This window comes from Engraulis encrasicolus, chromosome 1 (genome assembly GCF_034702125.1).
Source record: "Engraulis encrasicolus isolate BLACKSEA-1 chromosome 1, IST_EnEncr_1.0, whole genome shotgun sequence".
In the NCBI taxonomy this organism is placed as follows: domain Eukaryota; kingdom Metazoa; phylum Chordata; class Actinopteri; order Clupeiformes; family Engraulidae; genus Engraulis; species Engraulis encrasicolus.
This window is the reverse complement of record NC_085857.1, coordinates 9,351,767-9,364,894: the sequence shown is the minus strand read 5'-3', so window position 1 is coordinate 9,364,894 and position 13,128 is coordinate 9,351,767. Positions and strand designations below refer to the sequence as shown.

General features: G+C 43.7%; 1 long non-coding RNA gene across 1 annotated transcript; it reads left to right on the top strand.

Annotated features, from left to right (window-relative positions):
• The first annotated feature begins 5,076 nt into the window (after window positions 1-5,076).
• LOC134447095 (uncharacterized) lies at window positions 5,077-6,427 on the top strand. The gene is made up of 3 exons (XR_010034567.1): window positions 5,077-5,316; window positions 5,755-5,927; window positions 6,372-6,427. It is a non-coding gene; the product is annotated as an uncharacterized LOC134447095 (long non-coding RNA).
• The last annotated feature ends 6,701 nt before the right edge of the window (window positions 6,428-13,128 follow it).

Below are 13,128 nucleotides of genomic sequence, written 5' to 3'. Positions count from 1 at the left end.
TTTGTCATCTCTTGCATAATTCATATGCAGCGAAATCTGATTTGAGCGGCCTTGATGTTGTTAGTTTTTATTTTCAATATAAAGTTTGGGTTAGGCCTGCCGATAAAAGTTTCTGGAGTGGGTGAGTGAGGATGTTGAGAACAAAGGCATAACCTTTTTGCCCTTTATATGCCATCTAGAATGGCTAGGTTCAACATATGTAAATGGATACCCATGTATGTTTTGGTGTGATATAATCATTTTGAATTTAAAAATAAACAAACAAATATATAATTGATTGTATCTCTTGACAGAAATAAATGAGATAAGGTCTCTCTTGGTGATTAATCGTATAGCTGAGTTCCTTACATGGATAACTAGGCTGCCTGAGAACAATGAAATTCTAATTCTGCCCTGAGGGCAGGAAGGATTCACCTGCCCTCAGACAACCTCTGCCATGAGACCAGAGGAGACAGTTGACTTCTTTTTTGCTGAACTATGTTGCCCTGAGAAAAGAGAAATTATAAGTCTACCGATACCAAGAGGGGCCATATAGGCATTTTATAATATGAGTACATTGAAGCTATTGCTTTTGTGCATTGACAAAGCTTTAGGTCACCAGGTTAGCTTGAATAACAGGCTATCTAGCTTAGCTTTAATGAACTTACCTTGAATTAACAGTTCCGCTCGGTGTGCTGCTGCTCTCTGAAACTGATAAAACATCCATAGAAGTTACAGGGTGTAGATTGATAATGCAAATATGGCCACTGTTTTCAAAAGAGCTCGTTTGAAAACAGTGGCCATATTTGCATTATGAATCTACACCCTTTAACTCTGATAGCTAGTACTCAAACAATCTCTGCTCTGATCTCCAAAAAGTAGCTAGCACTGCACATTTGTATTATGAAAGTAGGCATGTGGGCAAGTGTTTAAACAGATTAGGGCGACATTGTGACATTTAGCGACTTTTCAGAGAGCCAATAGCGATTTTTGGCTGATTTATTTGCAACACTGCAGTACTAATGGGATTTAAGGGAGATATTCAGAGTATTGATGAGTCCGACCCGAGGGGCTACGGATAAATGACCTGCTACCGTTTACAGTCAGGATTTATAATCACACACGACACGACAGCACAGATAGACCTATTTTTAATGTCGCCAATTTAGGCACTTTTGACTATTTCTGGGAACTAAAAACGTAATCTAGCAACTTTTAGAAAACTCTTTCAATGACAAATTCGTTTTTCAACAAAATTGTAACTAATTGTCAGGGCAGCCGTTTGAGTTGTAAGTTCAAATACCACTTGACCTCTCCCTACACATGCATCCATGGCTGGGCAAGGCACCAAACCCCACACTGCTCCAGGGACTGTAACCAATACCCTGAGAAATAGTAAATGTAAGTAGCTCTGAATAAAAGCGTCAGCGAAATGTAATTTAATATAATAAATGTAAATAGCTCTGAATAAAAGTGTCAGCGAAATGTCATGTAATATAACAATTGGGGCTGAGACTTATCAAATTAATCTATAGGCTTTGAAATTAATTAATCGAATTAATCACATTTCAATATCTCACTTGTAATCAGTGAAACGCAGTTTTTTGGACATGGATTTTGAATAATGACAATAAATAAGCTTAATCTAAAAAAATTGTTCATTGTTTAAAGAGAGAACTCTGCTCAATTTCAGCAGACTGTTCACCATGAGGCAAAATGCTGCCCTCCACACCGGTCTGATCCAGAACTATGTAGCTATATTATAGTGCGATTAAAATGAGTTTTTTTTTTTTTTTTAAATCGCGTTCATTTTTGTGTGATTAATTAATCGAAACGAATGCATTAATGTCCCAGCTGTAATAACAATGTAACTCAGCTGTGCCGTTAACATAAGCGGCACACTTTCAGTCAGATCTCATGTAGCATGTTTCTAAAGATCAGTGTCTTGTCTAGCGACTTTTTTTTTTGCCAAGTGCCTATAGAAAATACTTTTGCCATGAGTGGTAGCTGGGATCCCTCAAGACGTGCTGCCCAGTGTTGCCAAATTAGCGACTTTGTTGATAGATTTAGCGCCTTTACATCGGTACATCTGGCGACTTTTTAAAACTCACATTTTCAATGCAAATTAATTGCCGTCAGAAGCGTTTCCCACGGTTAAGCAGGGCTGCAGATTAGCTCTGATATCCAAAAAGTAGCGAGCACCGCCCATTTGTACTGTTGACGTAGGCATGTGGGCACGTTTTCTGTAGATCACCGCGCCGTGCGTGACACTGTGATGTCATACGTAATGCCTTGACGTCATCTAGCGACTTTTCACCGAGCCAAGAGCGACTTTGGCTGATTTTTTGGCAACACTGGTGCTGCCGAGTGATTACAACGAAAGTACTGGATTAGCTTTTTGTATCTGTTTTTAAGTCCGTTGGTCCCAAAGTCCATTGGTTCCACATCACAAACACTTCAATGGGCTGTGGGACCTATGGGCCTAAAAATTCAAATAAAAAAGCAATGTGGGACCTATGGGCTGTGGGACCAATGGGCCTAAAAAATGGAAAAAAAAAGTCTTAGTGACGTGGGACCAATGGGCTGTGGGACCAATGGGGCGTGGGAACATAGGTATGCTCCCGGCCATTTACCCTAGCACAGAGATCCACATAAGCATTTATCTAATTATACATGTCATCTCGAAAAAAGAAAGAAAGAGCTTAAGTACTTCGAAGGACTTGCCCCAGTAACTTTCAAATCCAAAACACTCTTGTTCACCGTTATTTTCGCTACTTGTGGTGTGGAGACGATATTTGTTTTTGTATGAACATCATTTAAAATGCTAATATTTAACTTTGATAGCTGTTGTCTTTTATTTCATAACACTTCTTTTAATACAATTTTAGGGTGTGATACACCTCGAAACAAGGGAAGGCACACAATGCGGCGTCACAAGGTGCACAGAAGACTCGTGTCATCTTCCTCTGCCTGGGCCGCCTTGTGGTGTGAAGACAAACGTTGCACTGCCTGCTGGTGCTTTCACACTGGGCAGTGGTCTTCAGCCCTTCACAGGGAAAGTGCTGCCCAGTCAACCTCAATAATCCAAAGGTAGGCGGACAGCACTTGGAGCATTCCAGGGGCGAAGACACTGCTCCAGAAGCTGCCTCATGACCTCACGTCAAGAAGACTTTGGATGGAGGGACCCTTCCAGGGGTGAACAATGTGATTGTGCCTGGAAGTTCTGCAAGGTGCAGAACCTGACGGAAAAACACCTTATACCATTTCGGTATCTTTTGCGTGCAGTCAACAAAACTGTTTTTCATGTCAAATATGTCTACTGCACCCATTGTACTCAACCACACAATAGGGCTTTCCCCCCCTCTTTTTAAAGACCAGTGTAGTCCACCCTGCCTGTGTCCACCGCTGTGGTCTTGCTCATGGTCATCTCTTGTCATGCCACTTAAGGGCCAGAAGCTGTCCTGACTTCCGATAGTCCACCTCCCTTCTTCATTTTGGTTTTGAAAACTGGCATCCCTTTCCTCACTGTGCCACAGGCCCCAGATTTGTGCTTGTAGAGGTGGAGGAAAAGCACTTGACTTGTGTACCAGCTGTCAACATAAAGGGCATGCACCCCTGGAAATCATTGGTTTCATTGGAAATCATAGTTTTTGCTAAACCAGCCTGTCTTGCTGCCGTGCATAGGATTTGGTTCAGTTCTTGTACAGCCATGTTTACATTTTCTTTGCTTTTACAAAAGGATTTGTTAGTAAAGTTGGTCATTCTGACCATCATTTCTGGTGAGTTTAAGGCATCTGTAAATTTGTCTGGGCTATCTGAAGCCCGTTTGTATCCATGGGTGACGTTTTACATCTTGGTTAATTCATTATTTGTTTTGGTGGGGTGGTTAGACATTTTCAGAAATATATTTAGTTGGTTATGGTTATGGTTCTCTCTCTCTCTGTCTTACTTTCTCTGGCCTCTGGTAAGGCTTGATGTGGTCTGTGCAGTACTTCGTTTTGAGTGGTTTCCCCTTCGATGACAATGTCACACGTACCCCACGGACCTGCTTGATCGTATATGGGCCTGAAAAGTCGGACTGAAGCCTTCCTCCTTTCCTCCAACGCTTTCTTATGTGAATCATGATAATGACAAGTATTTCATCTCCTGCCTTCTCTTTGTGTCCTCTTCAGCTTGATTTGGCTATTCAGCTGGCCATCTTGCTCCCTGTCTTTGCCCCGTGCCATCGAGCTCTGCCCCCCACACATCCTCTGCTTCCTCCTCAGGATCATCAGGCTCCTCGTCCTCCGGTGGGCCCCCTTCCTCCGGCTCCAGAACACCGCCCTGGCTCAGACAGATATTGTGCAGGATGGTGCAGCAGGTGATTACTTTTGGCACAAAATTAATGTCAACTTCTAGGGCCTTGGTGAAAATGCACCTCCACCTGACCTTCAGAACGCCAAAAGATCTCTCCACCACTTGACTTGCCTGTGAGAGGGCTCTGCTGCCTCCACGGGGTTCTGCAATGGTCTTCTAAAAGCTGCATCAGGCAGGGGTACCCCCCATCCCCAATGAGGTAGTACCCCGCCAGAGGGTACCTCCTCTCCAAGAAGAGGGGGCTGTTTTTCAGCACCCTGGTATTATGCACCGACCCAGGCCACCCCACACAGACATCCAAGAACTTGGTCGTGTGGTCACACACTGCCTGCAGTTGTATCGAATGATAAAAGCCTCCTGTTAGAATAACAATCCGCATTTTCTTGGGTGGGGGGGTCACCCGAATGTGTGACCCATCTATGCTGCCCACAACACGTCCAAGTATGGTCGATCCCACGCATATGACTGGCAACTGGTTGGGTGCCGGATGACTCTTTGCAGCAGGCCCACAATCCTGTTGCTGCTGTTATGGACCGCCCTGTGGACTGTGGATATCAAAGGCGTGGGACACAACCATGTAGGAGGTCCCACATACCAGCCAAAAAAAAACAAAACAAAACCCACTGTCACGCTCCCATCCGTGGTCTGCCTCCCCCCCTCCCTATTGCATCCATGAGGGTGTGGAATGAGTTGCAGGTCAGCCGAAAACCAGTGCGTAGGTCGCTCACGCCGTCGTTAAAGGTAGGGTTGGAGATCTTTGAAAAACGGTTCCTGTGAGCTATATTTTTGAAAATACACAGCCCGCCTCTCCCTTCAGCCCTCCCCTCAAAGCCACGCCTTCAAAACACATGAACGCGCATGCAGTCTGTCAAGTGTTCGGATTATCCCGGGAACCCACGAGAGCTCACGAGGCGGGTCTAGAAGCCACGACAAATCGATTAGCCAAGCTAACTTCCAGCCATGGCACTGTCTCCGGCTACGGTAAGAATGTTCAACATCACAATAAACGCACAGGCCGTCATGGTTGCCATTTCAAGAAATATTGATGACAGTAGATGTAGGCCTATACTGTTATTGAACTTGACTTGATACGTGTTACTTAGATATCTCATTCTAACTTCCTGACACTAATGGCAGATACCGTCATCCCTAGACAGTAGCCAGCTACAGTACTGACACATGGATTTATTTTGACAGATGTGTACAGCAATATGCATTTTACTATTGTATTTATATATACCCGACACCACAATCCGTAGTGTTTTAGGCAAGGACGTCAGTTATGTACGAATCTTACGGGGAGATTTCACTTGGATTGTCGCACGCGCAGACACAGGAACAGAGGGAGTAAAGAAAAACAACCGGACTGATCAACGCTAATGAAATTGTTTTGGCTGACGATATTTTCATATGCTTTAGACCTTCCACGACCACGAGAGCTCCAGCTCTGACTTTCCTGGCCCATCACAATCATAACGACCTAACAGCCCAGTAGGACCGATGACCAGAGATGGAAGAGGAGGAAGATAGACGCAGCAGAGGTCGGGGATATTGATTAGGAAGACTCCAACAGAATTGACGCCCTGCTAACTGTAAGGATGTACATTCATCCCTCAATAACATTATGTCCTGCTGTATTCCTCCAGATGTGTAAGTATTGTAATGGATGTTATCACAACAGATGTACTCTATATCGAGTAGGCTACACGAGCACACCTGTTGTGATAACCATTACAATATTTCTACTCCTATGAGTAGTAGTGTGATATTACATGGTTGTAGGTACACAACACCAGTGGTAGTTCAAGTACATCCATAAAAGCCCATCTACTTCATACATCTGTGTAACCCCTGGCACAACACCAGTTTGTAAGAAATTGACTGCAAAACGTTGTATGCATACAATTGGCACATCTTTATTTATATACACAATAATGATTGCTTATGTCCATGTTGGTCTTATTGTCAATAGAGTTGTTTAGTCCCCATCATCAAATAGAAAATGCACTACATAAAATGTATTTATTGCTTTGCAGGCCTTGATTCAATCATTGAATTTGAAGCAATCCCATCGGTTACTGCAGCGTGCCCTGTTGTTCGACCTGGCACATGACATCTGGTCCTCAGCCACAGCCTAGTAGCACAACCAACCTGGCGCCTCTGCGCAATCTGTAAGGAGATGCCCATGAACATTGAAAGGAAATGCTGTGGTGTTCTCAGTTTTGATGGAAGACTTTGGGCTGATGTAGGACCAGGTGAGAGAAACGGACTCTTCAGGCATGCAGTCTACAGACAGTATGGGGCACTTGAACAGGGTTGACGTTGTAATACACAGTACAATACCCAGGATTAGCCAGTGTTACCCTGCTCCACTAGAGCAGTGTTTCCCAACCTTTTTGAAGGCGAGGCACCCTTTCATTTCATGAAAAATTTTAAGGCACCCCAAACCAACAAGCCATAACATGGCATCGCATCCGATACAAGCTCAGAAAAGTAACACATTGAGAGACGTCACACGACCTACGTTCGAAGTTGCAGCTGACTGGGGCGACCTATATTTACTTTATTGTGCGTACATGGGAGATGAAAGATTCCACTGACTAACATCAACTTATCAATTTAGACAAATATGTATTATATTATGACATAATTTATTTATCAGCCACTTTTCCGCGGCACCCCTGAGGGGGGCCTGCGGCACCCCAGGGTGCCCCGGCACCCCTGTTGAGAAACACTGCCCTAGAGCAATATAAAAGGTTTATACAGAGTACGGTATAAAACACACAAACCGGCAATGTGCAGAGTTTTATTATTTTTCCATTATCTGTAGGAGCATTCATCTGTACATTTATACATGTCACCTTTTTGGTTTGGAACCACGTTTGTCTTGTTGTTGTTTTTTCATACATAGAAAATAAATGCAACCTGTCAAATAATCTTCTGATTGTGGTCTTGTGGAATATATAAATTATGTAACCATGCATTTTCAGTCAGAGAATGAATTTAAAAAAAAGCCACACAGTCAAATTGTGTCCACCAATATTTACCGTCATTGAAACGTATGGGCAATTTAAACAATGTATTACACATGACACTAGATACATTACTTTATACTATATTTACATGTCATTACCACACAAAAACTCGGGGAAGGTGGGTAAGTGCAGCAACTGTGAAGGGCCTAGTCTGAGGTTGGAGGCGTCTGTGCTGTAAAAAGATAAACAGAATTAGAAATCACATATCTGACAGTAGCTCCAGTGACATTTTAAATGTATGTAACCTGGGTTGTTGGGGCAGGGACACCAAAAATAACTCCTTTATCTGGGCTCACCTGGTTGTGAGTGTCTGCGGTCAGCCATCCCTCTTAGGGTAGAAAGTCTTCTGCGCAGGACGGTGCCCTGAAGGTTGACGTTCACAGTATGCAGCCTTCATGTCTTGGAACTTTTATTGTGCAATTTTCCATATCTGAAACAAGCAATGTGTTAGACTATATTAGGGCTACATTACATCAAATTACACAGCAGGGTTTTACAGGGTGTTGGCTACAGTCCCAGGACCAAAGTGGACTGTGGATGGAGGTGTAGGTAGGGAGAGGTAAGGATGGGATTTCAACCTGCTTCTCTCTGATCTTAGGACCACCTCTCACCATCAGGTGATGGCTGGCTGCTACCTCAAATTTCATTCATGGCCCAAGTTATGTTCTGTAATCAGCATTGTTTTTACCTTACAAAAATAAATGTAAATGCATTCAGCACCATGGGGGGCTGTGAAGACCTTTGAGAATATTTGCAGAACTACATACTGAATTGAGCCATCCGCCTTTCTCTTGGTTGGTGTGTTGAGATGGTGACTGCAGTCCAGGCTTCTTGGATCGGAGGAGAAAAGCTGTAGCTTTTACTGGCATAAGTATGTGGTTGTGGAAGGACCCTGTCTGCTGTTGACCTGAGGGAAGAAAGAGCACAAATTGCATATTAGCACAGAGCCCATGCTTAGACCATAGACAGATAAAGCATCTGGCACAATATGCATGCAACCAACAGAACCTAGAAATAGAAAGATTAGCAGCAATACACAAAGGGGACAAGTATACAAAAAACATGCAAAGTGTACTGATAAGGTGAATGGAGGTAGTCTGTGTTGATTCCAGCAACCTCAAAGACTGAAAAGTGTCCCAGTGTGTTGAATTGAAAACTATAGCGCGTGCGCGCTCACATAGGAATAAGATAATTTAGTGCAGTGTTTCTCAACAGAGGTGCCGGGGCACCCTGGGGTGCCGTAGGGCCCCCTCAGGGGTGCCGCGGAAACGTGGCTGATAAATAAATGATATAACATAAAACATATTTGTCAAAGTTAATGTTAGTCAGTGGAATCTTTGATCCGCCATTTACGCACAATAAAGTAAATATTGGTCACCCCAGCTGCAACTTTGAACGTAGGTCGTGCGACTAGGTTGTGTGTCTCCAAATGTGTTACTTTTCTAAGCTTGTGTGGTATGGATGTGATGCTATATTACGGCTTGTTGGTTTGGGGTGCCTTGAAATTTTTCATGAATTGAAAGGGTGCCTCGCCTAAAAAAAAGGTTGAGAAACACTGATTTAGTGCATCAATTACAACTACAGGATCTGTTCGCTTTTGTCAGATAGAACCATTGTTTTTCAAAGGCAGATCATTCCAAAAAGGATAGTAGTATCTGCAACTGGACGAAATTACACCCACAAACATGAATAAAATAAACTACCAGTGTGCAGTGATTCATTCTTCATTTACTTGGCAGCCTTGATATGTTGTGATACAGGATCAAGGAACAGCTATGGAAAACACCACAACCTTGCAATGGACAAAGCAGAACATTTCAATATAACCAGGGTAAAAACAAATAATGTACCGGCATCTCCATGTGATCATTCAGTGTAGCCATCACAATAAAGATCTGCTATGTAGCCGTCATGGTCATTAGGTGGTATTTATCAAATGCAAAACTACTGTCTTCTCAAAAACGACATCAGCGAGTTAACAACATTACACCCACAATGTACATGATTGTGGGTGTAATGTTGTTAACTCGCTGATGTCGTTGACATTGTAAACATTTGAAAACCCAAAGGCAATCTATTTTGCAATGCTGGAGCGGCGAACAGGTTGTGATTGTGCTTGCTACTATTACCAGCGTCATACAACAGAGACGTATGTACCCAGAGGCAAAGCAAAACATGCAAACGATATATTTTTGTAAACCACTAGAAAGACATGGGCTTTGCTGGTCAAAGTAATGTGTGCGTAAACATGGTAGGTTACTTACCACGGGATGAATCCGTAGTTACTGAACGCAGGTGGAGAAGGGGTGCTTCCGTCCTCCCAGCTGGTTTGTCTGGCTCGTTCGCACAACTAGTAGCAAAACACACAAGAGTAACCGTCTGAGTTGCACAGAGCAATTCTGAAAACGTGTTTATGTGCACAGAATAAATGCCACAGGGGGGAAAAAAACACCAAAAATAACGCGATTAAGGTAGCAGCTATGTTAAGCAAGGTAGCAGCTATAAGCTTACATGTTGGAGCTTGACCTAATCCTCTGACCCCTCTCAATGGATACTATACTTGCTTAAAAAAAGACACCACTGTGTCCTAAACCAATTCACAAAATATTATACAGACAAATATGTTACCTCACCTCTCGATTAGAAATATGGTCACCAAAGCGTATTTGAAGCCGCTGCCGTAGCCGACATCTGTGTCCAAGAGTGTCAGGTCCCATGTCCAATTTTCAGCCCGTGTTGGAGTCTGGTCTTGCGAGTCCGATGATAATCCAAGGGAGTATGTTATCCTGACATGGTTAGTCCAGTGTTCCAAAAGCTAAAGTTCTTCCTGTAGCTCTGCAAAAGCCACCAAAGTTTCCAAGTAGCTCAGCCTGCTGCTAACTCTCGTTACCTTGCTACTAGCCGAGTGATGATGAGCCTCGTCGCGTGCGCATGAATAATGGGGGCGGGGTCGGTCAAGTTCACGAGTCGGTGAACGCGCAGGGAGGAGGGGTGAGTGCTGGCGGTTGATGGACGTGTCAGAAACCAATAGAAGTGATGATGAGTATTACTTCTATTGGTTGCCGTTTTCTTCTGACTACGCCCTCTACACTGGACCAAAAGATTTCGTTTTTTTCCCAAACACTCTATTTTAATGGGTGCTATGGCGTCATGAGGAGTTTTTCAGATGATATGGTAAAAAATGTGCCAGAAAAACATCTCCTATCCCACCTTTAATATATTGCTTTTAGTGGTGGGTCGTTATCAGCGTTAACGTGCTGCGATAATGTGAGACTCTTATCGCGCGACAAAGAAAATATCGCACGTTAATCTATTCTCAAAATATGGATTTGGGGTTTGGGGATGCGCTTCACCATAGCATTCGGTTGACAGATGCTTTCAGACTGCCCTCCAGTCACTTCGCCTCTACACCTGTTGCTCAGCAGAGCAGATCTACTAAAAAATATGAACAGTGTTTGCATGCTGTAAACATTAATCTCTCTGCCGTGGTAGGTTATGTTTTAGTGCTTTTATAAGTGGTAGACTAGAGACACGTTATTGTTTGAGGTGAAGTAGACATTATTGTGTACCAGTCCGACATAACCTACATTTCCTCACGCATTGCATGGAACACAAACAACAGTCCTGTTCCAGAAATCTTGCCTGTGCCATTATTGCAAAACATTCCATGTGGTTAAAAGGGTTTGTTTTTGTTGTAACCTTAATTGTGTGTATTTTGCAGCGAATTGAAATTTTATGATGTCACCGAAATCCCGCATCTCCTCCTGTTCTGGTGGGCGGAGCAGGGGGGCTGCCTCCCTCCTCTAAGTGCAGCAAGTTGCTGAGGGCATTTGATGTCTCCACAGCAGTTTCCTGTCTGTAAGACATATGGAAGACATAGAAAAGCAATGGCTATTAGACATGCTAGAACTATGGAAATATGCAGTAGGTCATTTACTATGTAACTTCAACTTACCGATAGTGTTTGGCACCCGTTGCTGTCTGATGTGCAAGGAGGTCCGAAAGATTTTGTTTTTGCTCTGGTTGGTGCTTGTATACGGTCGTCACAGCTGTCTTTCACATTAAAGTGCAAGTGAACTGTCCAGACAGGCCAGCCTTCTGTCAGCTGGACTGGACAGCCCTGCTCACCTGCCCACTCTCCAGAGCCTTCCCTTGCCAGGACAGAAACAAGTTGCTTTGCTCTGGCTGGACCTGTGGTCAGATGTGAGTCTTGAAAATGGTCAGCCACTGGTAGAGCTCGGTCGTCATCACCACTTTCGCTGGTCCTGAGAGATGTGCCGTCTTGTGGTCCTTGACAGAAAGCACCACCACCTCTGACCTTCGGACCCCCTCTTCCAGCTCCTCGACTGTCATGTTGGAGAGCACACCAGTGCGGTTTGCATTTCTTAATACTATGCTCGCCATTAAAAAGTCACGAACCAGCACATATTCGGTCAGGGTCAGGTTGTCTGTTGTCTTTAGAATCTTTGTGGCCTCGGCTGCCATTTTGCTGTCCTTGAAGCACTTAATGTCTTCTGGAGTAATTAATTTTTGAATATCTTGCTCTATCTTTTCCTGTCTTCGTTTGTTTTGGGATTTCTTTAGGGAATTTTGCCAATTTGAGCACGACTCGTCAATTTTAGTCAATGCACGGACTTCCTCCGTCATCTCCTGAGTTGCTTTAATATATTTTAGGTACATTTTCAAGCTGGCCAGGTAAGATTTGATGGTAGGAATTTGTTCCTGGGGCAGTACTCTTCCAGGAAGTGCGTTCGGATGTCGTCTGCCTTGAGGGGAGCCATAGACAAAATTGTCTCCACCTGCCTGGCATTCTGAGTGGCTGACTTTTTTGATTTCGACCCACCATCCACAGAAAGGAGCCATTTCATATAGGCCTTATACTGAGGCCCCAGTTCCGCTGCAGGATCCTTGTCTTCTCTTGAGGCCCATGAACGAGGAGGCGGAGATGCTGGGCCAGGCGTTTCACGGACCTGCCGCAGCCATGCATTGGGCAAGTCTCATATTTACGGTTGTCCTTCACAGACAGACCCTTCCGAAGTCCAAAGGACAGTATAGCGTTTCTGGCCTTCTCATCTGTCCACTTGTGTGTCCCCCTGAGGTGGCGGGTGAGGTGCACCACACGGGCCCCACATCCCTCAACAGGGCAAGCTTTCTTGGGTCTTTTTCTCTTTGGGGCTACTCTTTCAGTTTTCAGAAAAGGCATTTAAATAATATATATTTTCAAGGTGTTCCAAAGGGCAATGACTGTCCATAGTTCGGCATTTTGGTAACATCAGCCAAAAATAAACATTTTGTAATAAACCTCTTAAAATGTAAGCAATCTTTCTGAAACTCACTGAGGTTGTCAAAAGGCACCTATATAGCAAGAATGTGTGAGAAAATTCATCAACCCAATTAATATTCCTTTCTTTTGATATGTCCCATATCAGCCTAAGGTCCTTCAGGGTCGCATATGGTCACAGGGGCCCTTTTTTGTGAAATTTCACGGAAAAAAACTAAAATCTTGAGTGAACACGGGGGAATAACTACAGCTAAAATCTAACTCAATTTCCCTCCCAGAATATGTTTAAACATTCTTATTCCCTTTAATATTAGCCGAGATTGGGTTTTTGGCATTTCGGTAACATCACATTGCAGTACAGTACGGAGCAGTATAGTACAGTACATTACAGTACAGTAGAGTATAGTACAGTACAGTACAGTAGCATACAGTACAGTGCAGTACAGTACAGTAGCATACAACAGTACGGTGCAGTAC